This window comes from Hyperolius riggenbachi, chromosome 4 (genome assembly GCF_040937935.1).
Source record: "Hyperolius riggenbachi isolate aHypRig1 chromosome 4, aHypRig1.pri, whole genome shotgun sequence".
Classification (NCBI taxonomy): domain Eukaryota; kingdom Metazoa; phylum Chordata; class Amphibia; order Anura; family Hyperoliidae; genus Hyperolius; species Hyperolius riggenbachi.
This window is the reverse complement of record NC_090649.1, coordinates 42,224,132-42,251,749: the sequence shown is the minus strand read 5'-3', so window position 1 is coordinate 42,251,749 and position 27,618 is coordinate 42,224,132. Positions and strand designations below refer to the sequence as shown.

General features: G+C 46.1%; 22 non-coding genes across 22 annotated transcripts; 12 read left to right on the top strand and 10 right to left on the bottom strand.

The window, feature by feature from the left end:
• Positions 1 to 593: 593 nt before the first annotated feature.
• On the bottom strand, positions 594 to 666 carry TRNAK-CUU (transfer RNA lysine (anticodon CUU)). Its single transcript has one exon. It is a non-coding gene; the product is annotated as a tRNA-Lys (tRNA).
• Positions 667 to 800: 134 nt separating this feature from the next.
• On the top strand, positions 801 to 871 carry TRNAG-GCC (transfer RNA glycine (anticodon GCC)). The gene has a single exon. It is a non-coding gene; the product is annotated as a tRNA-Gly (tRNA).
• A 1,343-nt stretch (positions 872 to 2,214) lies between these two features.
• On the bottom strand, positions 2,215 to 2,287 carry TRNAK-CUU (transfer RNA lysine (anticodon CUU)). The gene has a single exon. It is a non-coding gene; the product is annotated as a tRNA-Lys (tRNA).
• A 134-nt stretch (positions 2,288 to 2,421) lies between these two features.
• On the top strand, positions 2,422 to 2,492 carry TRNAG-GCC (transfer RNA glycine (anticodon GCC)). The gene has a single exon. It is a non-coding gene; the product is annotated as a tRNA-Gly (tRNA).
• Positions 2,493 to 4,042: 1,550 nt separating this feature from the next.
• On the top strand, positions 4,043 to 4,113 carry TRNAG-GCC (transfer RNA glycine (anticodon GCC)). Its single transcript has one exon. It is a non-coding gene; the product is annotated as a tRNA-Gly (tRNA).
• Positions 4,114 to 5,663: 1,550 nt separating this feature from the next.
• On the top strand, positions 5,664 to 5,734 carry TRNAG-GCC (transfer RNA glycine (anticodon GCC)). Its single transcript has one exon. It is a non-coding gene; the product is annotated as a tRNA-Gly (tRNA).
• Positions 5,735 to 7,077: 1,343 nt separating this feature from the next.
• TRNAK-CUU (transfer RNA lysine (anticodon CUU)) lies at positions 7,078 to 7,150 on the bottom strand. Its single transcript has one exon. It is a non-coding gene; the product is annotated as a tRNA-Lys (tRNA).
• Positions 7,151 to 7,284: 134 nt separating this feature from the next.
• TRNAG-GCC (transfer RNA glycine (anticodon GCC)) lies at positions 7,285 to 7,355 on the top strand. The gene has a single exon. It is a non-coding gene; the product is annotated as a tRNA-Gly (tRNA).
• A 1,343-nt stretch (positions 7,356 to 8,698) lies between these two features.
• Positions 8,699 to 8,771, bottom strand: TRNAK-CUU (transfer RNA lysine (anticodon CUU)). Its single transcript has one exon. It is a non-coding gene; the product is annotated as a tRNA-Lys (tRNA).
• Positions 8,772 to 8,905: 134 nt separating this feature from the next.
• On the top strand, positions 8,906 to 8,976 carry TRNAG-GCC (transfer RNA glycine (anticodon GCC)). The gene has a single exon. It is a non-coding gene; the product is annotated as a tRNA-Gly (tRNA).
• Positions 8,977 to 12,148: 3,172 nt separating this feature from the next.
• TRNAG-GCC (transfer RNA glycine (anticodon GCC)) lies at positions 12,149 to 12,219 on the top strand. Its single transcript has one exon. It is a non-coding gene; the product is annotated as a tRNA-Gly (tRNA).
• A 1,343-nt stretch (positions 12,220 to 13,562) lies between these two features.
• Positions 13,563 to 13,635, bottom strand: TRNAK-CUU (transfer RNA lysine (anticodon CUU)). The gene has a single exon. It is a non-coding gene; the product is annotated as a tRNA-Lys (tRNA).
• Positions 13,636 to 13,769: 134 nt separating this feature from the next.
• On the top strand, positions 13,770 to 13,840 carry TRNAG-GCC (transfer RNA glycine (anticodon GCC)). The gene has a single exon. It is a non-coding gene; the product is annotated as a tRNA-Gly (tRNA).
• A 2,965-nt stretch (positions 13,841 to 16,805) lies between these two features.
• Positions 16,806 to 16,878, bottom strand: TRNAK-CUU (transfer RNA lysine (anticodon CUU)). The gene has a single exon. It is a non-coding gene; the product is annotated as a tRNA-Lys (tRNA).
• A 134-nt stretch (positions 16,879 to 17,012) lies between these two features.
• On the top strand, positions 17,013 to 17,083 carry TRNAG-GCC (transfer RNA glycine (anticodon GCC)). The gene has a single exon. It is a non-coding gene; the product is annotated as a tRNA-Gly (tRNA).
• A 1,343-nt stretch (positions 17,084 to 18,426) lies between these two features.
• Positions 18,427 to 18,499, bottom strand: TRNAK-CUU (transfer RNA lysine (anticodon CUU)). The gene has a single exon. It is a non-coding gene; the product is annotated as a tRNA-Lys (tRNA).
• A 1,548-nt stretch (positions 18,500 to 20,047) lies between these two features.
• On the bottom strand, positions 20,048 to 20,120 carry TRNAK-CUU (transfer RNA lysine (anticodon CUU)). The gene has a single exon. It is a non-coding gene; the product is annotated as a tRNA-Lys (tRNA).
• Positions 20,121 to 21,668: 1,548 nt separating this feature from the next.
• On the bottom strand, positions 21,669 to 21,741 carry TRNAK-CUU (transfer RNA lysine (anticodon CUU)). Its single transcript has one exon. It is a non-coding gene; the product is annotated as a tRNA-Lys (tRNA).
• Positions 21,742 to 21,875: 134 nt separating this feature from the next.
• On the top strand, positions 21,876 to 21,946 carry TRNAG-GCC (transfer RNA glycine (anticodon GCC)). The gene has a single exon. It is a non-coding gene; the product is annotated as a tRNA-Gly (tRNA).
• A 3,171-nt stretch (positions 21,947 to 25,117) lies between these two features.
• TRNAG-GCC (transfer RNA glycine (anticodon GCC)) lies at positions 25,118 to 25,188 on the top strand. The gene has a single exon. It is a non-coding gene; the product is annotated as a tRNA-Gly (tRNA).
• Positions 25,189 to 26,531: 1,343 nt separating this feature from the next.
• On the bottom strand, positions 26,532 to 26,604 carry TRNAK-CUU (transfer RNA lysine (anticodon CUU)). Its single transcript has one exon. It is a non-coding gene; the product is annotated as a tRNA-Lys (tRNA).
• Positions 26,605 to 26,738: 134 nt separating this feature from the next.
• On the top strand, positions 26,739 to 26,809 carry TRNAG-GCC (transfer RNA glycine (anticodon GCC)). Its single transcript has one exon. It is a non-coding gene; the product is annotated as a tRNA-Gly (tRNA).
• The last annotated feature ends 809 nt before the right edge of the window (positions 26,810 to 27,618 follow it).

Genomic DNA, 27,618 nt, shown 5'->3' with positions numbered 1-27,618 from the left:
CACCTTTGGAGTGCAAAGCCTAATACACACCATACCAATGCCTGTCAGATAGATGGGTCGAACAGATGATTTCCGGCAGGTCCGATCTGATTTCCGATCGTTTTTCTGATGGATTTGCATAGTAGTGATCGGAAATCCGAACGGAAATCCGATCGTGTCTGTCGGAAAGGATCTATCGGCCCATCTATCTGATGGGGAATTGCATGGTGTGCACCAGGCATACGAGAATGAGTATCTTTCAGGTGGTTGTTCCTTGTCAAGTGATTGATTGTAAGTCTCTCCTTGACAAAAGGACTGGAGTAAAGCCAACGGAAATCTGGGAAAAGCAGATAAGAAAAGTAGTATAGGAAAGATGAGTAAGATTGTAAGAAGGAGTGTTTTTCTCTTTCTTGGGGTGGTGAAGCACTTTTGCTGAAAAGTTCTTAAAAGAGGTTGTGTGAGTAAAAGTGAAGGGGAAAGCTGAGATGACATTTTCGTTTGTTAGCAAAGGGAGTGGGGAGTGGCATGTGAAAGAGGAAGTGATGGCCTGGTGATGGTTTGTAATCGTTTTGGAGGAGCTCTGCCTAGTAGAAAGTAAAAGGAGAAGCTTTGATCGCCCAACGTGGGGCTCGAACCCACGACCCTGAGATTAAGAGTCTCATGCTCTACCGACTGAGCTAGCCGGGCTTGCTTGCTTGAGCTGAAATGTCAAAAATTGCAAAATGGCGCCAGCCTCACCTTTGCCATCCGCACAGAAGAAGGCAATCTTGTATGGCCTGATTTGGCTGGCCACGTTTTTCAGCACTGAGCAACAGGGCAAGGCATTGGTGGTTCAGTGGTAGAATTCTCGCCTGCCACGCGGGAGGCCCGGGTTCGATTCCCGGCCAATGCAAATGCTAGGATTTTGGCACACCTCCACACTTTGCACTTCTCAAGCTTAAGACATCTCTGCAGGCCAGAAGCCATTTAAGGACATTTGCAAGAGTCACCGTGGCACTTGGCCACAGTGCTGGCTGACAGTCGAGAAGAGGGACCCTAGTACCCAGCAAACATGACTCTAAGACACACAAGTTAAAGCAGCCTTGGGACACTTGCGTGCCCAAAGGCCTTGCATGTCTTCTAGCAGTGCCAGTGACGTGCAGCATCTCTCCCTCTCCAGTACTCACCTATTAGGCTTCTTTTTAACTGTCTAGAAAAGCCTCGGAAATGCCAAGTCAGCAGCATCTGCTCATCTGGTGTTGTTTTACAACTTTTTGCCTTGTTGTCTTTGCACTCTACTCAGGGCCTTGCTCAAATTTGGAGCGTTCTCTCTAGGCCCTCATTCATTCTACTTTTGTCCTGAGTTTTCTCACAGTAGATGTTGAGATGTTGTGTCAGCTTACCTACAACTTGCTTTCCCAGCACCTAGCAATTAAGAAAACATACTAAAAGTACAGAAAAAAAAGTAGTAACAAACTTAAGTCAAATGAAAGCAACCACTTTTTTTGCTTGCCGGGACTGAAAGGCTTTTTGGTTTGTAACTTTTGTTGGGAAGTACCTCATCTAAAAACAAGTTAAGGGAAAGAGCAACTTCCTTTTTTTCAATCCTCTCAGCTAAATCTCAGGCCGTGTGCAGAGTGCCCTCCTCATACTGCTATGTGAGCACCTTTGGAGTGCAAAGCCTAATACACACCATACCAATGCCTGTCAGATAGATGGGTCGAACAGATGATTTCCGGCAGGTCCGATCTGATTTCCGATCGTTTTTCTGATGGATTTGCATAGTAGTGATCGGAAATCCGAACGGAAATCCGATCGTGTCTGTCGGAAAGGATCTATCGGCCCATCTATCTGATGGGGAATTGCATGGTGTGCACCAGGCATACGAGAATGAGTATCTTTCAGGTGGTTGTTCCTTGTCAAGTGATTGATTGTAAGTCTCTCCTTGACAAAAGGACTGGAGTAAAGCCAACGGAAATCTGGGAAAAGCAGATAAGAAAAGTAGTATAGGAAAGATGAGTAAGATTGTAAGAAGGAGTGTTTTTCTCTTTCTTGGGGTGGTGAAGCACTTTTGCTGAAAAGTTCTTAAAAGAGGTTGTGTGAGTAAAAGTGAAGGGGAAAGCTGAGATGACATTTTCGTTTGTTAGCAAAGGGAGTGGGGAGTGGCATGTGAAAGAGGAAGTGATGGCCTGGTGATGGTTTGTAATCGTTTTGGAGGAGCTCTGCCTAGTAGAAAGTAAAAGGAGAAGCTTTGATCGCCCAACGTGGGGCTCGAACCCACGACCCTGAGATTAAGAGTCTCATGCTCTACCGACTGAGCTAGCCGGGCTTGCTTGCTTGAGCTGAAATGTCAAAAATTGCAAAATGGCGCCAGCCTCACCTTTGCCATCCGCACAGAAGAAGGCAATCTTGTATGGCCTGATTTGGCTGGCCACGTTTTTCAGCACCGAGCAACAGGGCAAGGCATTGGTGGTTCAGTGGTAGAATTCTCGCCTGCCACGCGGGAGGCCCGGGTTCGATTCCCGGCCAATGCAAATGCTAGGATTTTGGCACACCTCCACACTTTGCACTTCTCAAGCTTAAGACATCTCTGCAGGCCAGAAGCCATTTAAGGACATTTGCAAGAGTCACCGTGGCACTTGGCCACAGTGCTGGCTGACAGTCGAGAAGAGGGACCCTAGTACCCAGCAAACATGACTCTAAGACACACAAGTTAAAGCAGCCTTGGGACACTTGCGTGCCCAAAGGCCTTGCATGTCTTCTAGCAGTGCCAGTGACGTGCAGCATCTCTCCCTCTCCAGTACTCACCTATTAGGCTTCTTTTTAACTGTCTAGAAAAGCCTCGGAAATGCCAAGTCAGCAGCATCTGCTCATCTGGTGTTGTTTTACAACTTTTTGCCTTGTTGTCTTTGCACTCTACTCAGGGCCTTGCTCAAATTTGGAGCGTTCTCTCTAGGCCCTCATTCATTCTACTTTTGTCCTGAGTTTTCTCACAGTAGATGTTGAGATGTTGTGTCAGCTTACCTACAACTTGCTTTCCCAGCACCTAGCAATTAAGAAAACATACTAAAAGTACAGAAAAAAAAGTAGTAACAAACTTAAGTCAAATGAAAGCAACCACTTTTTTTGCTTGCCGGGACTGAAAGGCTTTTTGGTTTGTAACTTTTGTTGGGAAGTACCTCATCTAAAAACAAGTTAAGGGAAAGAGCAACTTCCTTTTTTTCAATCCTCTCAGCTAAATCTCAGGCCGTGTGCAGAGTGCCCTCCTCATACTGCTATGTGAGCACCTTTGGAGTGCAAAGCCTAATACACACCATACCAATGCCTGTCAGATAGATGGGTCGAACAGATGATTTCCGGCAGGTCCGATCTGATTTCCGATCGTTTTTCTGATGGATTTGCATAGTAGTGATCGGAAATCCGAACGGAAATCCGATCGTGTCTGTCGGAAAGGATCTATCGGCCCATCTATCTGATGGGGAATTGCATGGTGTGCACCAGGCATACGAGAATGAGTATCTTTCAGGTGGTTGTTCCTTGTCAAGTGATTGATTGTAAGTCTCTCCTTGACAAAAGGACTGGAGTAAAGCCAACAGAAATCTGGGAAAAGCAGATAAGAAAAGTAGTATAGGAAAGATGAGTAAGATTGTAAGAAGGAGTGTTTTTCTCTTTCTTGGGGTGGTGAAGCACTTTTGCTGAAAAGTTGTTAAAAGAGGTTGTGTGAGTAAAAGTGAAGGGGAAAGCTGAGATGACATTTTCGTTTGTTAGCAAAGGGAGTGGGGAGTGGCATGTGAAAGAGGAAGTGATGGCCTGGTGATGGTTTGTAATCGTTTTGGAGGAGCTCTGCCTAGTAGAAAGTAAAAGGAGAAGCTTTGATCGCCCAACGTGGGGCTCGAACCCACGACCCTGAGTTTAAGAGTCTCATGCTCTACCGACTGAGCTAGCCGGGCTTGCTTGCTTGAGCTGAAATGTCAAAAATTGCAAAATGGCGCCAGCCTCACCTTTGCCATCCGCACAGAAGAAGGCAATCTTGTATGGCCTGATTTGGCTGGCCACGTTTTTCAGCACCGAGCAACAGGGCAAGGCATTGGTGGTTCAGTGGTAGAATTCTCGCCTGCCACGCGGGAGGCCCGGGTTCGATTCCCGGCCAATGCAAATGCTAGGATTTTGGCACACCTCCACACTTTGCACTTCTCAAGCTTAAGACATCTCTGCAGGCCAGAAGCCATTTAAGGACATTTGCAAGAGTCACCGTGGCACTTGGCCACAGTGCTGGCTGACAGTCGAGAAGAGGGACCCTAGTACCCAGCAAACATGACTCTAAGACACACAAGTTAAAGCAGCCTTGGGACACTTGCGTGCCCAAAGGCCTTGCATGTCTTCTAGCAGTGCCAGTGACGTGCAGCATCTCTCCCTCTCCAGTACTCACCTATTAGGCTTCTTTTTAACTGTCTAGAAAAGCCTCGGAAATGCCAAGTCAGCAGCATCTGCTCATCTGGTGTTGTTTTACAACTTTTTGCCTTGTTGTCTTTGCACTCTACTCAGGGCCTTGCTCAAATTTGGAGCGTTCTCTCTAGGCCCTCATTCATTCTACTTTTGTCCTGAGTTTTCTCACAGTAGATGTTGAGATGTTGTGTCAGCTTACCTACAACTTGCTTTCCCAGCACCTAGCAATTAAGAAAACATACTAAAAGTACAGAAAAAAAAGTAGTAACAAACTTAAGTCAAATGAAAGCAACCACTTTTTTTGCTTGCCGGGACTGAAAGGCTTTTTGGTTTGTAACTTTTGTTGGGAAGTACCTCATCTAAAAACAAGTTAAGGGAAAGAGCAACTTCCTTTTTTTCAATCCTCTCAGCTAAATCTCAGGCCGTGTGCAGAGTGCCCTCCTCATACTGCTATGTGAGCACCTTTGGAGTGCAAAGCCTAATACACACCATACCAATGCCTGTCAGATAGATGGGTCGAACAGATGATTTCCGGCAGGTCCGATCTGATTTCCGATCGTTTTTCTGATGGATTTGCATAGTAGTGATCGGAAATCCGAACGGAAATCCGATCGTGTCTGTCGGAAAGGATCTATCGGCCCATCTATCTGATGGGGAATTGCATGGTGTGCACCAGGCATACGAGAATGAGTATCTTTCAGGTGGTTGTTCCTTGTCAAGTGATTGATTGTAAGTCTCTCCTTGACAAAAGGACTGGAGTAAAGCCAACGGAAATCTGGGAAAAGCAGATAAGAAAAGTAGTATAGGAAAGATGAGTAAGATTGTAAGAAGGAGTGTTTTTCTCTTTCTTGGGGTGGTGAAGCACTTTTGCTGAAAAGTTGTTAAAAGAGGTTGTGTGAGTAAAAGTGAAGGGGAAAGCTGAGATGACATTTTCGTTTGTTAGCAAAGGGAGTGGGGAGTGGCATGTGAAAGAGGAAGTGATGGCCTGGTGATGGTTTGTAATCGTTTTGGAGGAGCTCTGCCTAGTAGAAAGTAAAAGGAGAAGCTTTGATCGCCCAACGTGGGGCTCGAACCCACGAGCCTGAGATTAAGAGTCTCATGCTCTACCGACTGAGCTAGCCGGGCTTGCTTGCTTGAGCTGAAATGTCAAAAATTGCAAAATGGCGCCAGCCTCACCTTTGCCATCCGCACAGAAGAAGGCAATCTTGTATGGCCTGATTTGGCTGGCCACGTTTTTCAGCACCGAGCAACAGGGCAAGGCATTGGTGGTTCAGTGGTAGAATTCTCGCCTGCCACGCGGGAGGCCCGGGTTCGATTCCCGGCCAATGCAAATGCTAGGATTTTGGCACACCTCCACACTTTGCACTTCTCAAGCTTAAGACATCTCTGCAGGCCAGAAGCCATTTAAGGACATTTGCAAGAGTCACCGTGGCACTTGGCCACAGTGCTGGCTGACAGTCGAGAAGAGGGACCCTAGTACCCAGCAAACATGACTCTAAGACACACAAGTTAAAGCAGCCTTGGGACACTTGCGTGCCCAAAGGCCTTGCATGTCTTCTAGCAGTGCCAGTGACGTGCAGCATCTCTCCCTCTCCAGTACTCACCTATTAGGCTTCTTTTTAACTGTCTAGAAAAGCCTCGGAAATGCCAAGTCAGCAGCATCTGCTCATCTGGTGTTGTTTTACAACTTTTTGCCTTGTTGTCTTTGCACTCTACTCAGGGCCTTGCTCAAATTTGGAGCGTTCTCTCTAGGCCCTCATTCATTCTACTTTTGTCCTGAGTTTTCTCACAGTAGATGTTGAGATGTTGTGTCAGCTTACCTACAACTTGCTTTCCCAGCACCTAGCAATTAAGAAAACATACTAAAAGTACAGAAAAAAAAGTAGTAACAAACTTAAGTCAAATGAAAGCAACCACTTTTTTTGCTTGCCGGGACTGAAAGGCTTTTTGGTTTGTAACTTTTGTTGGGAAGTACCTCATCTAAAAACAAGTTAAGGGAAAGAGCAACTTCCTTTTTTTCAATCCTCTCAGCTAAATCTCAGGCCGTGTGCAGAGTGCCCTCCTCATACTGCTATGTGAGCACCTTTGGAGTGCAAAGCCTAATACACACCATACCAATGCCTGTCAGATAGATGGGTCGAACAGATGATTTCCGGCAGGTCCGATCTGATTTCCGATCGTTTTTCTGATGGATTTGCATAGTAGTGATCGGAAATCCGAACGGAAATCCGATCGTGTCTGTCGGAAAGGATCTATCGGCCCATCTATCTGATGGGGAATTGCATGGTGTGCACCAGGCATACGAGAATGAGTATCTTTCAGGTGGTTGTTCCTTGTCAAGTGATTGATTGTAAGTCTCTCCTTGACAAAAGGACTGGAGTAAAGCCAACGGAAATCTGGGAAAAGCAGATAAGAAAAGTAGTATAGGAAAGATGAGTAAGATTGTAAGAAGGAGTGTTTTTCTCTTTCTTGGGGTGGTGAAGCACTTTTGCTGAAAAGTTGTTAAAAGAGGTTGTGTGAGTAAAAGTGAAGGGGAAAGCTGAGATGACATTTTCGTTTGTTAGCAAAGGGAGTGGGGAGTGGCATGTGAAAGAGGAAGTGATGGCCTGGTGATGGTTTGTAATCGTTTTGGAGGAGCTCTGCCTAGTAGAAAGTAAAAGGAGAAGCTTTGATCGCCCAACGTGGGGCTCGAACCCACGACCCTGAGATTAAGAGTCTCATGCTCTACCGACTGAGCTAGCCGGGCTTGCTTGCTTGAGCTGAAATGTCAAAAATTGCAAAATGGCGCCAGCCTCACCTTTGCCATCCGCACAGAAGAAGGCAATCTTGTATGGCCTGATTTGGCTGGCCACGTTTTTCAGCACCGAGCAACAGGGCAAGGCATTGGTGGTTCAGTGGTAGAATTCTCGCCTGCCACGCGGGAGGCCCGGGTTCGATTCCCGGCCAATGCAAATGCTAGGATTTTGGCACACCTCCACACTTTGCACTTCTCAAGCTTAAGACATCTCTGCAGGCCAGAAGCCATTTAAGGACATTTGCAAGAGTCACCGTGGCACTTGGCCACAGTGCTGGCTGACAGTCGAGAAGAGGGACCCTAGTACCCAGCAAACATGACTCTAAGACACACAAGTTAAAGCAGCCTTGGGACACTTGCGTGCCCAAAGGCCTTGCATGTCTTCTAGCAGTGCCAGTGACGTGCAGCATCTCTCCCTCTCCAGTACTCACCTATTAGGCTTCTTTTTAACTGTCTAGAAAAGCCTCGGAAATGCCAAGTCAGCAGCATCTGCTCATCTGGTGTTGTTTTACAACTTTTTGCCTTGTTGTCTTTGCACTCTACTCAGGGTCTTGCTCAAATTTGGAGCGTTCTCTCTAGGCCCTCATTCATTCTACTTTTGTCCTGAGTTTTCTCACAGTAGATGTTGAGATGTTGTGTCAGCTTACCTACAACTTGCTTTCCCAGCACCTAGCAATTAAGAAAACATACTAAAAGTACAGAAAAAGAAGTAGTAACAAACTTAAGTCAAATGAAAGCAACCACTTTTTTTGCTTGCCGGGACTGAAAGGCTTTTTGGTTTGTAACTTTTGTTGGGAAGTACCTCATCTAAAAACAAGTTAAGGGAAAGAGCAACTTCCTTTTTTTCAATCCTCTCAGCTAAATCTCAGGCCGTGTGCAGAGTGCCCTCCTCATACTGCTATGTGAGCACCTTTGGAGTGCAAAGCCTAATACACACCATACCAATGCCTGTCAGATAGATGGGTCGAACAGATGATTTCCGGCAGGTCCGATCTGATTTCCGATCGTTTTTCTGATGGATTTGCATAGTAGTGATCGGAAATCCGAACGGAAATCCGATCGTGTCTGTCGGAAAGGATCTATCGGCCCATCTATCTGATGGGGAATTGCATGGTGTGCACCAGGCATACGAGAATGAGTATCTTTCAGGTGGTTGTTCCTTGTCAAGTGATTGATTGTAAGTCTCTCCTTGACAAAAGGACTGGAGTAAAGCCAACGGAAATCTGGGAAAAGCAGATAAGAAAAGTAGTATAGGAAAGATGAGTAAGATTGTAAGAAGGAGTGTTTTTCTCTTTCTTGGGGTGGTGAAGCACTTTTGCTGAAAAGTTGTTAAAAGAGGTTGTGTGAGTAAAAGTGAAGGGGAAAGCTGAGATGACATTTTCGTTTGTTAGCAAAGGGAGTGGGGAGTGGCATGTGAAAGAGGAAGTGATGGCCTGGTGATGGTTTGTAATCGTTTTGGAGGAGCTCTGCCTAGTAGAAAGTAAAAGGAGAAGCTTTGATCGCCCAACGTGGGGCTCGAACCCACGACCCTGAGATTAAGAGTCTCATGCTCTACCGACTGAGCTAGCCGGGCTTGCTTGCTTGAGCTGAAATGTCAAAAATTGCAAAATGGCGCCAGCCTCACCTTTGCCATCCGCACAGAAGAAGGCAATCTTGTATGGCCTGATTTGGCTGGCCACGTTTTTCAGCACCGAGCAACAGGGCAAGGCATTGGTGGTTCAGTGGTAGAATTCTCGCCTGCCACGCGGGAGGCCCGGGTTTGATTCCCGGCCAATGCAAATGCTAGGATTTTGGCACACCTCCACACTTTGCACTTCTCAAGCTTAAGACATCTCTGCAGGCCAGAAGCCATTTAAGGACATTTGCAAGAGTCACCGTGGCACTTGGCCACAGTGCTGGCTGACAGTCGAGAAGAGGGACCCTAGTACCCAGCAAACATGACTCTAAGACACACAAGTTAAAGCAGCCTTGGGACACTTGCGTGCCCAAAGGCCTTGCATGTCTTCTAGCAGTGCCAGTGACGTGCAGCATCTCTCCCTCTCCAGTACTCACCTATTAGGCTTCTTTTTAACTGTCTAGAAAAGCCTCGGAAATGCCAAGTCAGCAGCATCTGCTCATCTGGTGTTGTTTTACAACTTTTTGCCTTGTTGTCTTTGCACTCTACTCAGGGCCTTGCTCAAATTTGGAGAGTTCTCTCTAGGCCCTCATTCATTCTACTTTTGTCCTGAGTTTTCTCACAGTAGATGTTGAGATGTTGTGTCAGCTTACCTACAACTTGCTTTCCCAGCACCTAGCAATTAAGAAAACATACTAAAAGTACAGAAAAAAAAGTAGTAACAAACTTAAGTCAAATGAAAGCAACCACTTTTTTTGCTTGCCGGGACTGAAAGGCTTTTTGGTTTGTAACTTTTGTTGGGAAGTACCTCATCTAAAAACAAGTTAAGGGAAAGAGCAACTTCCTTTTTTTCAATCCTCTCAGCTAAATCTCAGGCCGTGTGCAGAGTGCCCTCCTCATACTGCTATGTGAGCACCTTTGGAGTGCAAAGCCTAATACACACCATACCAATGCCTGTCAGATAGATGGGTCGAACAGATGATTTCCGGCAGGTCCGATCTGATTTCCGATCGTTTTTCTGATGGATTTGCATAGTAGTGATCGGAAATCCGAACGGAAATCCGATCGTGTCTGTCGGAAAGGATCTATCGGCCCATCTATCTGATGGGGAATTGCATGGTGTGCACCAGGCATACGAGAATGAGTATCTTTCAGGTGGTTGTTCCTTGTCAAGTGATTGATTGTAAGTCTCTCCTTGACAAAAGGACTGGAGTAAAGCCAACGGAAATCTGGGAAAAGCAGATAAGAAAAGTAGTATAGGAAAGATGAGTAAGATTGTAAGAAGGAGTGTTTTTCTCTTTCTTGGGGTGGTGAAGCACTTTTGCTGAAAAGTTGTTAAAAGAGGTTGTGTGAGTAAAAGTGAAGGGGAAAGCTGAGATGACATTTTCGTTTGTTAGCAAAGGGAGTGGGGAGTGGCATGTGAAAGAGGAAGTGATGGCCTGGTGATGGTTTGTAATCGTTTTGGAGGAGCTCTGCCTAGTAGAAAGTAAAAGGAGAAGCTTTGATCACCCAACGTGGGGCTCGAACCCACGACCCTGAGATTAAGAGTCTCATGCTCTACCGACTGAGCTAGCCGGGCTTGCTTGCTTGAGCTGAAATGTCAAAAATTGCAAAATGGCGCCAGCCTCACCTTTGCCATCCGCACAGAAGAAGGCAATCTTGTATGGCCTGATTTGGCTGGCCACGTTTTTCAGCACCGAGCAACAGGGCAAGGCATTGGTGGTTCAGTGGTAGAATTCTCGCCTGCCACGCGGGAGGCCTGGGTTTGATTCCCGGCCAATGCAAATGCTAGGATTTTGGCACACCTCCACACTTTGCACTTCTCAAGCTTAAGACATCTCTGCAGGCCAGAAGCCATTTAAGGACATTTGCAAGAGTCACCGTGGCACTTGGCCACAGTGCTGGCTGACAGTCGAGAAGAGGGACCCTAGTACCCAGCAAACATGACTCTAAGACACACAAGTTAAAGCAGCCTTGGGACACTTGCGTGCCCAAAGGCCTTGCATGTCTTCTAGCAGTGCCAGTGACGTGCAGCATCTCTCCCTCTCCAGTACTCACCTATTAGGCTTCTTTTTAACTGTCTAGAAAAGCCTCGGAAATGCCAAGTCAGCAGCATCTGCTCATCTGGTGTTGTTTTACAACTTTTTGCCTTGTTGTCTTTGCACTCTACTCAGGGCCTTGCTCAAATTTGGAGAGTTCTCTCTAGGCCCTCATTCATTCTACTTTTGTCCTGAGTTTTCTCACAGTAGATGTTGAGATGTTGTGTCAGCTTACCTACAACTTGCTTTCCCAGCACCTAGCAATTAAGAAAACATACTAAAAGTACAGAAAAAAAAAGTAGTAACAAACTTAAGTCAAATGAAAGCAACCACTTTTTTTGCTTGCCGGGACTGAAAGGCTTTTTGGTTTGTAACTTTTGTTGGGAAGTACCTCATCTAAAAACAAGTTAAGGGAAAGAGCAACTTCCTTTTTTTCAATCCTCTCAGCTAAATCTCAGGCCGTGTGCAGAGTGCCCTCCTCATACTGCTATGTGAGCACCTTTGGAGTGCAAAGCCTAATACACACCATACCAATGCCTGTCAGATAGATGGGTCGAACAGATGATTTCCGGCAGGTCCGATCTGATTTCCGATCGTTTTTCTGATGGATTTGCATAGTAGTGATCGGAAATCCGAACGGAAATCCGATCGTGTCTGTCGGAAAGGATCTATCGGCCCATCTATCTGATGGGGAATTGCATGGTGTGCACCAGGCATACGAGAATGAGTATCTTTCAGGTGGTTGTTCCTTGTCAAGTGATTGATTGTAAGTCTCTCCTTGACAAAAGGACTGGAGTAAAGCCAACGGAAATCTGGGAAAAGCAGATAAGAAAAGTAGTATAGGAAAGATGAGTAAGATTGTAAGAAGGAGTGTTTTTCTCTTTCTTGGGGTGGTGAAGCACTTTTGCTGAAAAGTTGTTAAAAGAGGTTGTGTGAGTAAAAGTGAAGGGGAAAGCTGAGATGACATTTTCGTTTGTTAGCAAAGGGAGTGGGGAGTGGCATGTGAAAGAGGAAGTGATGGCCTGGTGATGGTTTGTAATCGTTTTGGAGGAGCTCTGCCTAGTAGAAAGTAAAAGGAGAAGCTTTGATCGCCCAACGTGGGGCTCAAACCCACGACCCTGAGATTAAGAGTCTCATGCTCTACCGACTGAGCTAGCCGGGCTTGCTTGCTTGAGCTGAAATGTCAAAAATTGCAAAATGGCGCCAGCCTCACCTTTGCCATCCGCACAGAAGAAGGCAATCTTGTATGGCCTGATTTGGCTGGCCACGTTTTTCAGCACCGAGCAACAGGGCAAGGCATTGGTGGTTCAGTGGTAGAATTCTCGCCTGCCACGCGGGAGGCCCGGGTTCGATTCCCGGCCAATGCAAATGCTAGGATTTTGGCACACCTCCACACTTTGCACTTCTCAAGCTTAAGACATCTCTGCAGGCCAGAAGCCATTTAAGGACATTTGCAAGAGTCACCGTGGCACTTGGCCACAGTGCTGGCTGACAGTCGAGAAGAGGGACCCTAGTACCCAGCAAACATGACTCTAAGACACACAAGTTAAAGCAGCCTTGGGACACTTGCGTGCCCAAAGGCCTTGCATGTCTTCTAGCAGTGCCAGTGACGTGCAGCATCTCTCCCTCTCCAGTACTCACCTATTAGGCTTCTTTTTAACTGTCTAGAAAAGCCTCGGAAATGCCAAGTCAGCAGCATCTGCTCATCTGGTGTTGTTTTACAACTTTTTGCCTTGTTGTCTTTGCACTCTACTCAGGGTCTTGCTCAAATTTGGAGCGTTCTCTCTAGGCCCTCATTCATTCTACTTTTGTCCTGAGTTTTCTCACAGTAGATGTTGAGATGTTGTGTCAGCTTACCTACAACTTGCTTTCCCAGCACCTAGCAATTAAGAAAACATACTAAAAGTACAGAAAAAGAAGTAGTAACAAACTTAAGTCAAATGAAAGCAACCACTTTTTTTGCTTGCCGGGACTGAAAGGCTTTTTGGTTTGTAACTTTTGTTGGGAAGTACCTCATCTAAAAACAAGTTAAGGGAAAGAGCAACTTCCTTTTTTTCAATCCTCTCAGCTAAATCTCAGGCCGTGTGCAGAGTGCCCTCCTCATACTGCTATGTGAGCACCTTTGGAGTGCAAAGCCTAATACACACCATACCAATGCCTGTCAGATAGATGGGTCGAACAGATGATTTCCGGCAGGTCCGATCTGATTTCCGATCGTTTTTCTGATGGATTTGCATAGTAGTGATCGGAAATCCGAACGGAAATCCGATCGTGTCTGTCGGAAAGGATCTATCGGCCCATCTATCTGATGGGGAATTGCATGGTGTGCACCAGGCATACGAGAATGAGTATCTTTCAGGTGGTTGTTCCTTGTCAAGTGATTGATTGTAAGTCTCTCCTTGACAAAAGGACTGGAGTAAAGCCAACGGAAATCTGGGAAAAGCAGATAAGAAAAGTAGTATAGGAAAGATGAGTAAGATTGTAAGAAGGAGTGTTTTTCTCTTTCTTGGGGTGGTGAAGCACTTTTGCTGAAAAGTTGTTAAAAGAGGTTGTGTGAGTAAAAGTGAAGGGGAAAGCTGAGATGACATTTTCGTTTGTTAGCAAAGGGAGTGGGGAGTGGCATGTGAAAGAGGAAGTGATGGCCTGGTGATGGTTTGTAATCGTTTTGGAGGAGCTCTGCCTAGTAGAAAGTAAAAGGAGAAGCTTTGATCGCCCAACGTGGGGCTCGAACCCACGACCCTGAGATTAAGAGTCTCATGCTCTACCGACTGAGCTAGCCGGGCTTGCTTGCTTGAGCTGAAATGTCAAAAATTGCAAAATGGCGCCAGCCTCACCTTTGCCATCCGCACAGAAGAAGGCAATCTTGTATGGCCTGATTTGGCTGGCCACGTTTTTCAGCACCGAGCAACAGGGCAAGGCATTGGTGGTTCAGTGGTAGAATTCTCGCCTGCCACGCGGGAGGCCCGGGTTTGATTCCCGGCCAATGCAAATGCTAGGATTTTGGCACACCTCCACACTTTGCACTTCTCAAGCTTAAGACATCTCTGCAGGCCAGAAGCCATTTAAGGACATTTGCAAGAGTCACCGTGGCACTTGGCCACAGTGCTGGCTGACAGTCGAGAAGAGGGACCCTAGTACCCAGCAAACATGACTCTAAGACACACAAGTTAAAGCAGCCTTGGGACACTTGCGTGCCCAAAGGCCTTGCATGTCTTCTAGCAGTGCCAGTGACGTGCAGCATCTCTCCCTCTCCAGTACTCACCTATTAGGCTTCTTTTTAACTGTCTAGAAAAGCCTCGGAAATGCCAAGTCAGCAGCATCTGCTCATCTGGTGTTGTTTTACAACTTTTTGCCTTGTTGTCTTTGCACTCTACTCAGGGCCTTGCTCAAATTTGGAGAGTTCTCTCTAGGCCCTCATTCATTCTACTTTTGTCCTGAGTTTTCTCACAGTAGATGTTGAGATGTTGTGTCAGCTTACCTACAACTTGCTTTCCCAGCACCTAGCAATTAAGAAAACATACTAAAAGTACAGAAAAAAAAGTAGTAACAAACTTAAGTCAAATGAAAGCAACCACTTTTTTTGCTTGCCGGGACTGAAAGGCTTTTTGGTTTGTAACTTTTGTTGGGAAGTACCTCATCTAAAAACAAGTTAAGGGAAAGAGCAACTTCCTTTTTTTCAATCCTCTCAGCTAAATCTCAGGCCGTGTGCAGAGTGCCCTCCTCATACTGCTATGTGAGCACCTTTGGAGTGCAAAGCCTAATACACACCATACCAATGCCTGTCAGATAGATGGGTCGAACAGATGATTTCCGGCAGGTCCGATCTGATTTCCGATCGTTTTTCTGATGGATTTGCATAGTAGTGATCGGAAATCCGAACGGAAATCCGATCGTGTCTGTCGGAAAGGATCTATCGGCCCATCTATCTGATGGGGAATTGCATGGTGTGCACCAGGCATACGAGAATGAGTATCTTTCAGGTGGTTGTTCCTTGTCAAGTGATTGATTGTAAGTCTCTCCTTGACAAAAGGACTGGAGTAAAGCCAACGGAAATCTGGGAAAAGCAGATAAGAAAAGTAGTATAGGAAAGATGAGTAAGATTGTAAGAAGGAGTGTTTTTCTCTTTCTTGGGGTGGTGAAGCACTTTTGCTGAAAAGTTGTTAAAAGAGGTTGTGTGAGTAAAAGTGAAGGGGAAAGCTGAGATGACATTTTCGTTTGTTAGCAAAGGGAGTGGGGAGTGGCATGTGAAAGAGGAAGTGATGGCCTGGTGATGGTTTGTAATCGTTTTGGAGGAGCTCTGCCTAGTAGAAAGTAAAAGGAGAAGCTTTGATCACCCAACGTGGGGCTCGAACCCACGACCCTGAGATTAAGAGTCTCATGCTCTACCGACTGAGCTAGCCGGGCTTGCTTGCTTGAGCTGAAATGTCAAAAATTGCAAAATGGCGCCAGCCTCACCTTTGCCATCCGCACAGAAGAAGGCAATCTTGTATGGCCTGATTTGGCTGGCCACGTTTTTCAGCACCGAGCAACAGGGCAAGGCATTGGTGGTTCAGTGGTAGAATTCTCGCCTGCCACGCGGGAGGCCTGGGTTTGATTCCCGGCCAATGCAAATGCTAGGATTTTGGCACACCTCCACACTTTGCACTTCTCAAGCTTAAGACATCTCTGCAGGCCAGAAGCCATTTAAGGACATTTGCAAGAGTCACCGTGGCACTTGGCCACAGTGCTGGCTGACAGTCGAGAAGAGGGACCCTAGTACCCAGCAAACATGACTCTAAGACACACAAGTTAAAGCAGCCTTGGGACACTTGCGTGCCCAAAGGCCTTGCATGTCTTCTAGCAGTGCCAGTGACGTGCAGCATCTCTCCCTCTCCAGTACTCACCTATTAGGCTTCTTTTTAACTGTCTAGAAAAGCCTCGGAAATGCCAAGTCAGCAGCATCTGCTCATCTGGTGTTGTTTTACAACTTTTTGCCTTGTTGTCTTTGCACTCTACTCAGGGCCTTGCTCAAATTTGGAGAGTTCTCTCTAGGCCCTCATTCATTCTACTTTTGTCCTGAGTTTTCTCACAGTAGATGTTGAGATGTTGTGTCAGCTTACCTACAACTTGCTTTCCCAGCACCTAGCAATTAAGAAAACATACTAAAAGTACAGAAAAAAAAAGTAGTAACAAACTTAAGTCAAATGAAAGCAACCACTTTTTTTGCTTGCCGGGACTGAAAGGCTTTTTGGTTTGTAACTTTTGTTGGGAAGTACCTCATCTAAAAACAAGTTAAGGGAAAGAGCAACTTCCTTTTTTTCAATCCTCTCAGCTAAATCTCAGGCCGTGTGCAGAGTGCCCTCCTCATACTGCTATGTGAGCACCTTTGGAGTGCAAAGCCTAATACACACCATACCAATGCCTGTCAGATAGATGGGTCGAACAGATGATTTCCGGCAGGTCCGATCTGATTTCCGATCGTTTTTCTGATGGATTTGCATAGTAGTGATCGGAAATCCGAACGGAAATCCGATCGTGTCTGTCGGAAAGGATCTATCGGCCCATCTATCTGATGGGGAATTGCATGGTGTGCACCAGGCATACGAGAATGAGTATCTTTCAGGTGGTTGTTCCTTGTCAAGTGATTGATTGTAAGTCTCTCCTTGACAAAAGGACTGGAGTAAAGCCAACGGAAATCTGGGAAAAGCAGATAAGAAAAGTAGTATAGGAAAGATGAGTAAGATTGTAAGAAGGAGTGTTTTTCTCTTTCTTGGGGTGGTGAAGCACTTTTGCTGAAAAGTTGTTAAAAGAGGTTGTGTGAGTAAAAGTGAAGGGGAAAGCTGAGATGACATTTTCGTTTGTTAGCAAAGGGAGTGGGGAGTGGCATGTGAAAGAGGAAGTGATGGCCTGGTGATGGTTTGTAATCGTTTTGGAGGAGCTCTGCCTAGTAGAAAGTAAAAGGAGAAGCTTTGATCGCCCAACGTGGGGCTCGAACCCACGACCCTGAGATTAAGAGTCTCATGCTCTACCGACTGAGCTAGCCGGGCTTGCTTGCTTGAGCTGAAATGTCAAAAATTGCAAAATGGCGCCAGCCTCACCTTTGCCATCCGCACAGAAGAAGGCAATCTTGTATGGCCTGATTTGGCTGGCCACGTTTTTCAGCACCGAGCAACAGGGCAAGGCATTGGTGGTTCAGTGGTAGAATTCTCGCCTGCCACGCGGGAGGCCTGGGTTCGATTCCCGGCCAATGCAAATGCTAGGATTTTGGCACACCTCCACACTTTGCACTTCTCAAGCTTAAGACATCTCTGCAGGCCAGAAGCCATTTAAGGACATTTGCAAGAGTCACCGTGGCACTTGGCCACAGTGCTGGCTGACAGTCGAGAAGAGGGACCCTAGTACCCAGCAAACATGACTCTAAGACACACAAGTTAAAGCAGCCTTGGGACACTTGCGTGCCCAAAGGCCTTGCATGTCTTCTAGCAGTGCCAGTGACGTGCAGCATCTCTCCCTCTCCAGTACTCACCTATTAGGCTTCTTTTTAACTGTCTAGAAAAGCCTCGGAAATGCCAAGTCAGCAGCATCTGCTCATCTGGTGTTGTTTTACAACTTTTTGCCTTGTTGTCTTTGCACTCTACTCAGGGCCTTGCTCAAATTTGGAGCGTTCTCTCTAGGCCCTCATTCATTCTACTTTTGTCCTGAGTTTTCTCACAGTAGATGTTGAGATGTTGTGTCAGCTTACCTACAACTTGCTTTCCCAGCACCTAGCAATTAAGAAAACATACTAAAAGTACAGAAAAAAAAGTAGTAACAAACTTAAGTCAAATGAAAGCAACCACTTTTTTTGCTTGCCGGGACTGAAAGGCTTTTTGGTTTGTAACTTTTGTTGGGAAGTACCTCATCTAAAAACAAGTTAAGGGAAAGAGCAACTTCCTTTTTTTCAATCCTCTCAGCTAAATCTCAGGCCGTGTGCAGAGTGCCCTCCTCATACTGCTATGTGAGCACCTTTGGAGTGCAAAGCCTAATACACACCATACCAATGCCTGTCAGATAGATGGGTCGAACAGATGATTTCCGGCAGGTCCGATCTGATTTCCGATCGTTTTTCTGATGGATTTGCATAGTAGTGATCGGAAATCCGAACGGAAATCCGATCGTGTCTGTCGGAAAGGATCTATCGGCCCATCTATCTGATGGGGAATTGCATGGTGTGCACCAGGCATACGAGAATGAGTATCTTTCAGGTGGTTGTTCCTTGTCAAGTGATTGATTGTAAGTCTCTCCTTGACAAAAGGACTGGAGTAAAGCCAACGGAAATCTGGGAAAAGCAGATAAGAAAAGTAGTATAGGAAAGATGAGTAAGATTGTAAGAAGGAGTGTTTTTCTCTTTCTTGGGGTGGTGAAGCACTTTTGCTGAAAAGTTGTTAAAAGAGGTTGTGTGAGTAAAAGTGAAGGGGAAAGCTGAGATGACATTTTCGTTTGTTAGCAAAGGGAGTGGGGAGTGGCATGTGAAAGAGGAAGTGATGGCCTGGTGATGGTTTGTAATCGTTTTGGAGGAGCTCTGCCTAGTAGAAAGTAAAAGGAGAAGCTTTGATCGCCCAACGTGGGGCTCGAACCCACGACCCTGAGATTAAGAGTCTCATGCTCTACCGACTGAGCTAGCCGGGCTTGCTTGCTTGAGCTGAAATGTCAAAAATTGCAAAATGGCGCCAGCCTCACCTTTGCCATCCGCACAGAAGAAGGCAATCTTGTATGGCCTGATTTGGCTAGCCACGTTTTTCAGCACCGAGTAACAGGGCAAGGCATTGGTGGTTCAGTGGTAGAATTCTCGCCTGCCACGTGGGAGGCCCGGGGTCGATTCCCGGCCAATGCAAATGCTAGGATTTTGGCACACCTCCACACTTTGCACTTCTCAAGCTTAAGACATCTCTGCAGGCCAGAAGCCATTTAAGGACATTTGCAAGAGTCACCGTGGCACTTGGCCACAGTGCTGGCTGACAGTCGAGAAGAGGGACCCTAGTACCCAGCAAACATGACTCTAAGACACACAAGTTAAAGCAGCCTTGGGACACTTGCGTGCCCAAAGGCCTTGCATGTCTTCTAGCAGTGCCAGTGACGTGCAGCATCTCTCCCTCTCCAGTACTCACCTATTAGGCTTCTTTTTAACTGTCTAGAAAAGCCTCGGAAATGCCAAGTCAGCAGCATCTGCTCATCTGGTGTTGTTTTACAACTTTTTGCCTTGTTGTCTTTGCACTCTACTCAGGGCCTTGCTCAAATTTGGAGCGTTCTCTCTAGGCCCTCATTCATTCTACTTTTGTCCTGAGTTTTCTCACAGTAGATGTTGAGATGTTGTGTCAGCTTACCTACAACTTGCTTTCCCAGCACCTAGCAATTAAGAAAACATACTAAAAGTACAGAAAAAAAAGTAGTAACAAACTTAAGTCAAATGAAAGCAACCACTTTTTTTGCTTGCCGGGACTGAAAGGCTTTTTGGTTTGTAACTTTTGTTGGGAAGTACCTCATCTAAAAACAAGTTAAGGGAAAGAGCAACTTCCTTTTTTTCAATCCTCTCAGCTAAATCTCAGGCCGTGTGCAGAGTGCCCTCCTCATACTGCTATGTGAGCACCTTTGGAGTGCAAAGCCTAATACACACCATACCAATGCCTGTCAGATAGATGGGTCGAACAGATGATTTCCGGCAGGTCCGATCTGATTTCCGATCGTTTTTCTGATGGATTTGCATAGTAGTGATCGGAAATCCGAACGGAAATCCGATCGTGTCTGTCGGAAAGGATCTATCGGCCCATCTATCTGATGGGGAATTGCATGGTGTGCACCAGGCATACGAGAATGAGTATCTTTCAGGTGGTTGTTCCTTGTCAAGTGATTGATTGTAAGTCTCTCCTTGACAAAAGGACTGGAGTAAAGCCAACGGAAATCTGGGAAAAGCAGATAAGAAAAGTAGTATAGGAAAGATGAGTAAGATTGTAAGAAGGAGTGTTTTTCTCTTTCTTGGGGTGGTGAAGCACTTTTGCTGAAAAGTTGTTAAAAGAGGTTGTGTGAGTAAAAGTGAAGGGGAAAGCTGAGATGACATTTTCGTTTGTTAGCAAAGGGAGTGGGGAGTGGCATGTGAAAGAGGAAGTGATGGCCTGGTGATGGTTTGTAATCGTTTTGGAGGAGCTCTGCCTAGTAGAAAGTAAAAGGAGAAGCTTTGATCGCCCAACGTGGGGCTCGAACCCACGACCCTGAGATTAAGAGTCTCATGCTCTACCGACTGAGCTAGCCGGGCTTGCTTGCTTGAGCTGAAATGGCAAAAATTGCAAAATGGCGCCAGCCTCACCTTTGCCATCCGCACAGAAGAAGGCAATCTTGTATGGCCTGATTTGGCTGGCCACGTTTTTCAGCACCGAGCAACAGGGCAAGGCATTGGTGGTTCAGTGGTAGAATTCTCGCCTGCCACGTGGGAGGCCCGGGGTCGATTCCCGGCCAATGCAAATGCTAGGATTTTGGCACACCTCCACACTTTGCACTTCTCAAGCTTAAGACATCTCTGCAGGCCAGAAGCCATTTAAGGACATTTGCAAGAGTCACCGTGGCACTTGGCCACAGTGCTGGCTGACAGTCGAGAAGAGGGACCCTAGTACCCAGCAAACATGACTCTAAGACACACAAGTTAAAGCAGCCTTGGGACACTTGCGTGCCCAAAGGCCTTGCATGTCTTCTAGCAGTGCCAGTGACGTGCAGCATCTCTCCCTCTCCAGTACTCACCTATTAGGCTTCTTTTTAACTGTCTAGAAAAGCCTCGGAAATGCCAAGTCAGCAGCATCTGCTCATCTGGTGTTGTTTTACAACTTTTTGCCTTGTTGTCTTTGCACTCTACTCAGGGCCTTGCTCAAATTTGGAGCGTTCTCTCTAGGCCCTCATTCATTCTACTTTTGTCCTGAGTTTTCTCACAGTAGATGTTGAGATGTTGTGTCAGCTTACCTACAACTTGCTTTCCCAGCACCTAGCAATTAAGAAAACATACTAAAAGTACAGAAAAAAAAGTAGTAACAAACTTAAGTCAAATGAAAGCAACCACTTTTTTTGCTTGCCGGGACTGAAAGGCTTTTTGGTTTGTAACTTTTGTTGGGAAGTACCTCATCTAAAAACAAGTTAAGGGAAAGAGCAACTTCCTTTTTTTCAATCCTCTCAGCTAAATCTCAGGCCGTGTGCAGAGTGCCCTCCTCATACTGCTATGTGAGCACCTTTGGAGTGCAAAGCCTAATACACACCATACCAATGCCTGTCAGATAGATGGGTCGAACAGATGATTTCCGGCAGGTCCGATCTGATTTCCGATCGTTTTTCTGATGGATTTGCATAGTAGTGATCGGAAATCCGAACGGAAATCCGATCGTGTCTGTCGGAAAGGATCTATCGGCCCATCTATCTGATGGGGAATTGCATGGTGTGCACCAGGCATACGAGAATGAGTATCTTTCAGGTGGTTGTTCCTTGTCAAGTGATTGATTGTAAGTCTCTCCTTGACAAAAGGACTGGAGTAAAGCCAACGGAAATCTGGGAAAAGCAGATAAGAAAAGTAGTATAGGAAAGATGAGTAAGATTGTAAGAAGGAGTGTTTTTCTCTTTCTTGGGGTGGTGAAGCACTTTTGCTGAAAAGTTGTTAAAAGAGGTTGTGTGAGTAAAAGTGAAGGGGAAAGCTGAGATGACATTTTCGTTTGTTAGCAAAGGGAGTGGGGAGTGGCATGTGAAAGAGGAAGTGATGGCCTGGTGATGGTTTGTAATCGTTTTGGAGGAGCTCTGCCTAGTAGAAAGTAAAAGGAGAAGCTTTGATCGCCCAACGTGGGGCTCGAACCCACGACCCTGAGATTAAGAGTCTCATGCTCTACCGACTGAGCTAGCCGGGCTTGCTTGCTTGAGCTGAAATGTCAAAAATTGCAAAATGGCGCCAGCCTCACCTTTGCCATCCGCACAGAAGAAGGCAATCTTGTATGGCCTGATTTGGCTGGCCACGTTTTTCAGCACCGAGCAACAGGGCAAGGCATTGGTGGTTCAGTGGTAGAATTCTCGCCTGCCACGCGGGAGGCCCGGGTTCGATTCCCGGCCAATGCAAATGCTAGGATTTTGGCACACCTCCACACTTTGCACTTCTCAAGCTTAAGACATCTCTGCAGGCCAGAAGCCATTTAAGGACATTTGCAAGAGTCACCGTGGCACTTGGCCACAGTGCTGGCTGACAGTCGAGAAGAGGGACCCTAGTACCCAGCAAACATGACTCTAAGACACACAAGTTAAAGCAGCCTTGGGACACTTGCGTGCCCAAAGGCCTTGCATGTCTTCTAGCAGTGCCAGTGACGTGCAGCATCTCTCCCTCTCCAGTACTCACCTATTAGGCTTCTTTTTAACTGTCTAGAAAAGCCTCGGAAATGCCAAGTCAGCAGCATCTGCTCATCTGGTGTTGTTTTACAACTTTTTGCCTTGTTGTCTTTGCACTCTACTCAGGGCCTTGCTCAAATTTGGAGCGTTCTCTCTAGGCCCTCATTCATTCTACTTTTGTCCTGAGTTTTCTCACAGTAGATGTTGAGATGTTGTGTCAGCTTACCTACAACTTGCTTTCCCAGCACCTAGCAATTAAGAAAACATACTAAAAGTACAGAAAAAAAAGTAGTAACAAACTTAAGTCAAATGAAAGCAACCACTTTTTTTGCTTGCCGGGACTGAAAGGCTTTTTGGTTTGTAACTTTTGTTGGGAAGTACCTCATCTAAAAACAAGTTAAGGGAAAGAGCAACTTCCTTTTTTTCAATCCTCTCAGCTAAATCTCAGGCCGTGTGCAGAGTGCCCTCCTCATACTGCTATGTGAGCACCTTTGGAGTGCAAAGCCTAATACACACCATACCAATGCCTGTCAGATAGATGGGTCGAACAGATGATTTCCGGCAGGTCCGATCTGATTTCCGATCGTTTTTCTGATGGATTTGCATAGTAGTGATCGGAAATCCGAACGGAAATCCGATCGTGTCTGTCGGAAAGGATCTATCGGCCCATCTATCTGATGGGGAATTGCATGGTGTGCACCAGGCATACGAGAATGAGTATCTTTCAGGTGGTTGTTCCTTGTCAAGTGATTGATTGTAAGTCTCTCCTTGACAAAAGGACTGGAGTAAAGCCAACGGAAATCTGGGAAAAGCAGATAAGAAAAGTAGTATAGGAAAGATGAGTAAGATTGTAAGAAGGAGTGTTTTTCTCTTTCTTGGGGTGGTGAAGCACTTTTGCTGAAAAGTTGTTAAAAGAGGTTGTGTGAGTAAAAGTGAAGGGGAAAGCTGAGATGACATTTTCGTTTGTTAGCAAAGGGAGTGGGGAGTGGCATGTGAAAGAGGAAGTGATGGCCTGGTGATGGTTTGTAATCGTTTTGGAGGAGCTCTGCCTAGTAGAAAGTAAAAGGAGAAGCTTTGATCACCCAACGTGGGGCTCGAACCCACGACCCTGAGATTAAGAGTCTCATGCTCTACCGACTGAGCTAGCCGGGCTTGCTTGCTTGAGCTGAAATGTCAAAAATTGCAAAATGGCGCCAGCCTCACCTTTGCCATCCGCACAGAAGAAGGCAATCTTGTATGGCCTGATTTGGCTGGCCACGTTTTTCAGCACCGAGCAACAGGGCAAGGCATTGGTGGTTCAGTGGTAGAATTCTCGCCTGCCACGCGGGAGGCCTGGGTTTGATTCCCGGCCAATGCAAATGCTAGGATTTTGGCACACCTCCACACTTTGCACTTCTCAAGCTTAAGACATCTCTGCAGGCCAGAAGCCATTTAAGGACATTTGCAAGAGTCACTGTGGCACTTGGCCACAGTGCTGGCTGACAGTCGAGAAGAGGGACCCTAGTACCCAGCAAACATGACTCTAAGACACACAAGTTAAAGCAGCCTTGGGACACTTGCGTGCCCAAAGGCCTTGCATGTCTTCTAGCAGTGCCAGTGACGTGCAGCATCTCTCCCTCTCCAGTACTCACCTATTAGGCTTCTTTTTAACTGTCTAGAAAAGCCTCGGAAATGCCAAGTCAGCAGCATCTGCTCATCTGGTGTTGTTTTACAACTTTTTGCCTTGTTGTCTTTGCACTCTACTCAGGGCCTTGCTCAAATTTGGAGAGTTCTCTCTAGGCCCTCATTCATTCTACTTTTGTCCTGAGTTTTCTCACAGTAGATGTTGAGATGTTGTGTCAGCTTACCTACAACTTGCTTTCCCAGCACCTAGCAATTAAGAAAACATACTAAAAGTACAGAAAAAAAAGTAGTAACAAACTTAAGTCAAATGAAAGCAACCACTTTTTTTGCTTGCCGGGACTGAAAGGCTTTTTGGTTTGTAACTTTTGTTGGGAAGTACCTCATCTAAAAACAAGTTAAGGGAAAGAGCAACTTCCTTTTTTTCAATCCTCTCAGCTAAATCTCAGGCCGTGTGCAGAGTGCCCTCCTCATACTGCTATGTGAGCACCTTTGGAGTGCAAAGCCTAATACACACCATACCAATGCCTGTCAGATAGATGGGTCGAACAGATGATTTCCGGCAGGTCCGATCTGATTTCCGATCGTTTTTCTGATGGATTTGCATAGTAGTGATCGGAAATCCGAACGGAAATCCGATCGTGTCTGTCGGAAAGGATCTATCGGCCCATCTATCTGATGGGGAATTGCATGGTGTGCACCAGGCATACGAGAATGAGTATCTTTCAGGTGGTTGTTCCTTGTCAAGTGATTGATTGTAAGTCTCTCCTTGACAAAAGGACTGGAGTAAAGCCAACGGAAATCTGGGAAAAGCAGATAAGAAAAGTAGTATAGGAAAGATGAGTAAGATTGTAAGAAGGAGTGTTTTTCTCTTTCTTGGGGTGGTGAAGCACTTTTGCTGAAAAGTTGTTAAAAGAGGTTGTGTGAGTAAAAGTGAAGGGGAAAGCTGAGATGACATTTTCGTTTGTTAGCAAAGGGAGTGGGGAGTGGCATGTGAAAGAGGAAGTGATGGCCTGGTGATGGTTTGTAATCGTTTTGGAGGAGCTCTGCCTAGTAGAAAGTAAAAGGAGAAGCTTTGATCGCCCAACGTGGGGCTCGAACCCACGACCCTGAGATTAAGAGTCTCATGCGCTACCGACTGAGCTAGCCGGGCTTGCTTGCTTGAGCTGAAATGTCAAAAATTGCAAAATGGCGCCAGCCTCACCTTTGCCATCCGCACAGAAGAAGGCAATCTTGTATGGCCTGATTTGGCTGGCCACGTTTTTCAGCACCGAGCAACAGGGCAAGGCATTGGTGGTTCAGTGGTAGAATTCTCGCCTGCCACGCGGGAGGCCTGGGTTCGATTCCCGGCCAATGCAAATGCTAGGATTTTGGCACACCTCCACACTTTGCACTTCTCAAGCTTAAGACATCTCTGCAGGCCAGAAGCCATTTAAGGACATTTGCAAGAGTCACCGTGGCACTTGGCCACAGTGCTGGCTGACAGTCGAGAAGAGGGACCCTAGTACCCAGCAAACATGACTCTAAGACACACAAGTTAAAGCAGCCTTGGGACACTTGCGTGCCCAAAGGCCTTGCATGTCTTCTAGCAGTGCCAGTGACGTGCAGCATCTCTCCCTCTCCAGTACTCACCTATTAGGCTTCTTTTTAACTGTCTAGAAAAGCCTCGGAAATGCCAAGTCAGCAGCATCTGCTCATCTGGTGTTGTTTTACAACTTTTTGCCTTGTTGTCTTTGCACTCTACTCAGGGCCTTGCTCAAATTTGGAGCGTTCTCTCTAGGCCCTCATTCATTCTACTTTTGTCCTGAGTTTTCTCACAGTAGATGTTGAGATGTTGTGTCAGCTTACCTACAACTTGCTTTCCCAGCACCTAGCAATTAAGAAAACATACTAAAAGTACAGAAAAAAAAGTAGTAACAAACTTAAGTCAAATGAAAGCAACCACTTTTTTTGCTTGCCGGGACTGAAAGGCTTTTTGGTTTGTAACTTTTGTTGGGAAGTACCTCATCTAAAAACAAGTTAAGGGAAAGAGCAACTTCCTTTTTTTCAATCCTCTCAGCTAAATCTCAGGCCGTGTGCAGAGTGCCCTCCTCATACTGCTATGTGAGCACCTTTGGAGTGCAAAGCCTAATACACACCATACCAATGCCTGTCAGATAGATGGGTCGAACAGATGATTTCCGGCAGGTCCGATCTGATTTCCGATCGTTTTTCTGATGGATTTGCATAGTAGTGATCGGAAATCCGAACGGAAATCCGATCGTGTCTGTCGGAAAGGATCTATCGGCCCATCTATCTGATGGGGAATTGCATGGTGTGCACCAGGCATACGAGAATGAGTATCTTTCAGGTGGTTGTTCCTTGTCAAGTGATTGATTGTAAGTCTCTCCTTGACAAAAGGACTGGAGTAAAGCCAACGGAAATCTGGGAAAAGCAGATAAGAAAAGTAGTATAGGAAAGATGAGTAAGATTGTAAGAAGGAGTGTTTTTCTCTTTCTTGGGGTGGTGAAGCACTTTTGCTGAAAAGTTGTTAAAAGAGGTTGTGTGAGTAAAAGTGAAGGGGAAAGCTGAGATGACATTTTCGTTTGTTAGCAAAGGGAGTGGGGAGTGGCATGTGAAAGAGGAAGTGATGGCCTGGTGATGGTTTGTAATCGTTTTGGAGGAGCTCTGCCTAGTAGAAAGTAAAAGGAGAAGCTTTGATCGCCCAACGTGGGGCTCGAACCCACGACCCTGAGATTAAGAGTCTCATGCTCTACCGACTGAGCTAGCCGGGCTTGCTTGCTTGAGCTGAAATGTCAAAAATTGCAAAATGGCGCCAGCCTCACCTTTGCCATCCGCACAGAAGAAGGCAATCTTGTATGGCCTGATTTGGCTGGCCACGTTTTTCAGCACCGAGCAACAGGGCAAGGCATTGGTGGTTCAGTGGTAGAATTCTCGCCTGCCACGCGGGAGGCCCGGGTTCGATTCCCGGCCAATGCAAATGCTAGGATTTTGGCACACCTCCACACTTTGCACTTCTCAAGCTTAAGACATCTCTGCAGGCCAGAAGCCATTTAAGGACATTTGCAAGAGTCACCGTGGCACTTGGCCACAGTGCTGGCTGACAGTCGAGAAGAGGGACCCTAGTACCCAGCAAACATGACTCTAAGACACACAAGTTAAAGCAGCCTTGGGACACTTGCGTGCCCAAAGGCCTTGCATGTCTTCTAGCAGTGCCAGTGACGTGCAGCATCTCTCCCTCTCCAGTACTCACCTATTAGGCTTCTTTTTAACTGTCTAGAAAAGCCTCGGAAATGCCAAGTCAGCAGCATCTGCTCATCTGGTGTTGTTTTACAACTTTTTGCCTTGTTGTCTTTGCACTCTACTCAGGGCCTTGCTCAAATTTGGAGCGTTCTCTCTAGGCCCTCATTCATTCTACTTTTGTCCTGAGTTTTCTCACAGTAGATGTTGAGATGTTGTGTCAGCTTACCTACAACTTGCTTTCCCAGCACCTAGCAATTAAGAAAACATACTAAAAGTACAGAAAAAAAAGTAGTAACAAACTTAAGTCAAATGAAAGCAACCACTTTTTTTGCTTGCCGGGACTGAAAGGCTTTTTGGTTTGTAACTTTTGTTGGGAAGTACCTCATCTAAAAACAAGTTAAGGGAAAGAGCAACTTCCTTTTTTTCAATCCTCTCAGCTAAATCTCAGGCCGTGTGCAGAGTGCCCTCCTCATACTGCTATGTGAGCACCTTTGGAGTGCAAAGCCTAATACACACCATACCAATGCCTGTCAGATAGATGGGTC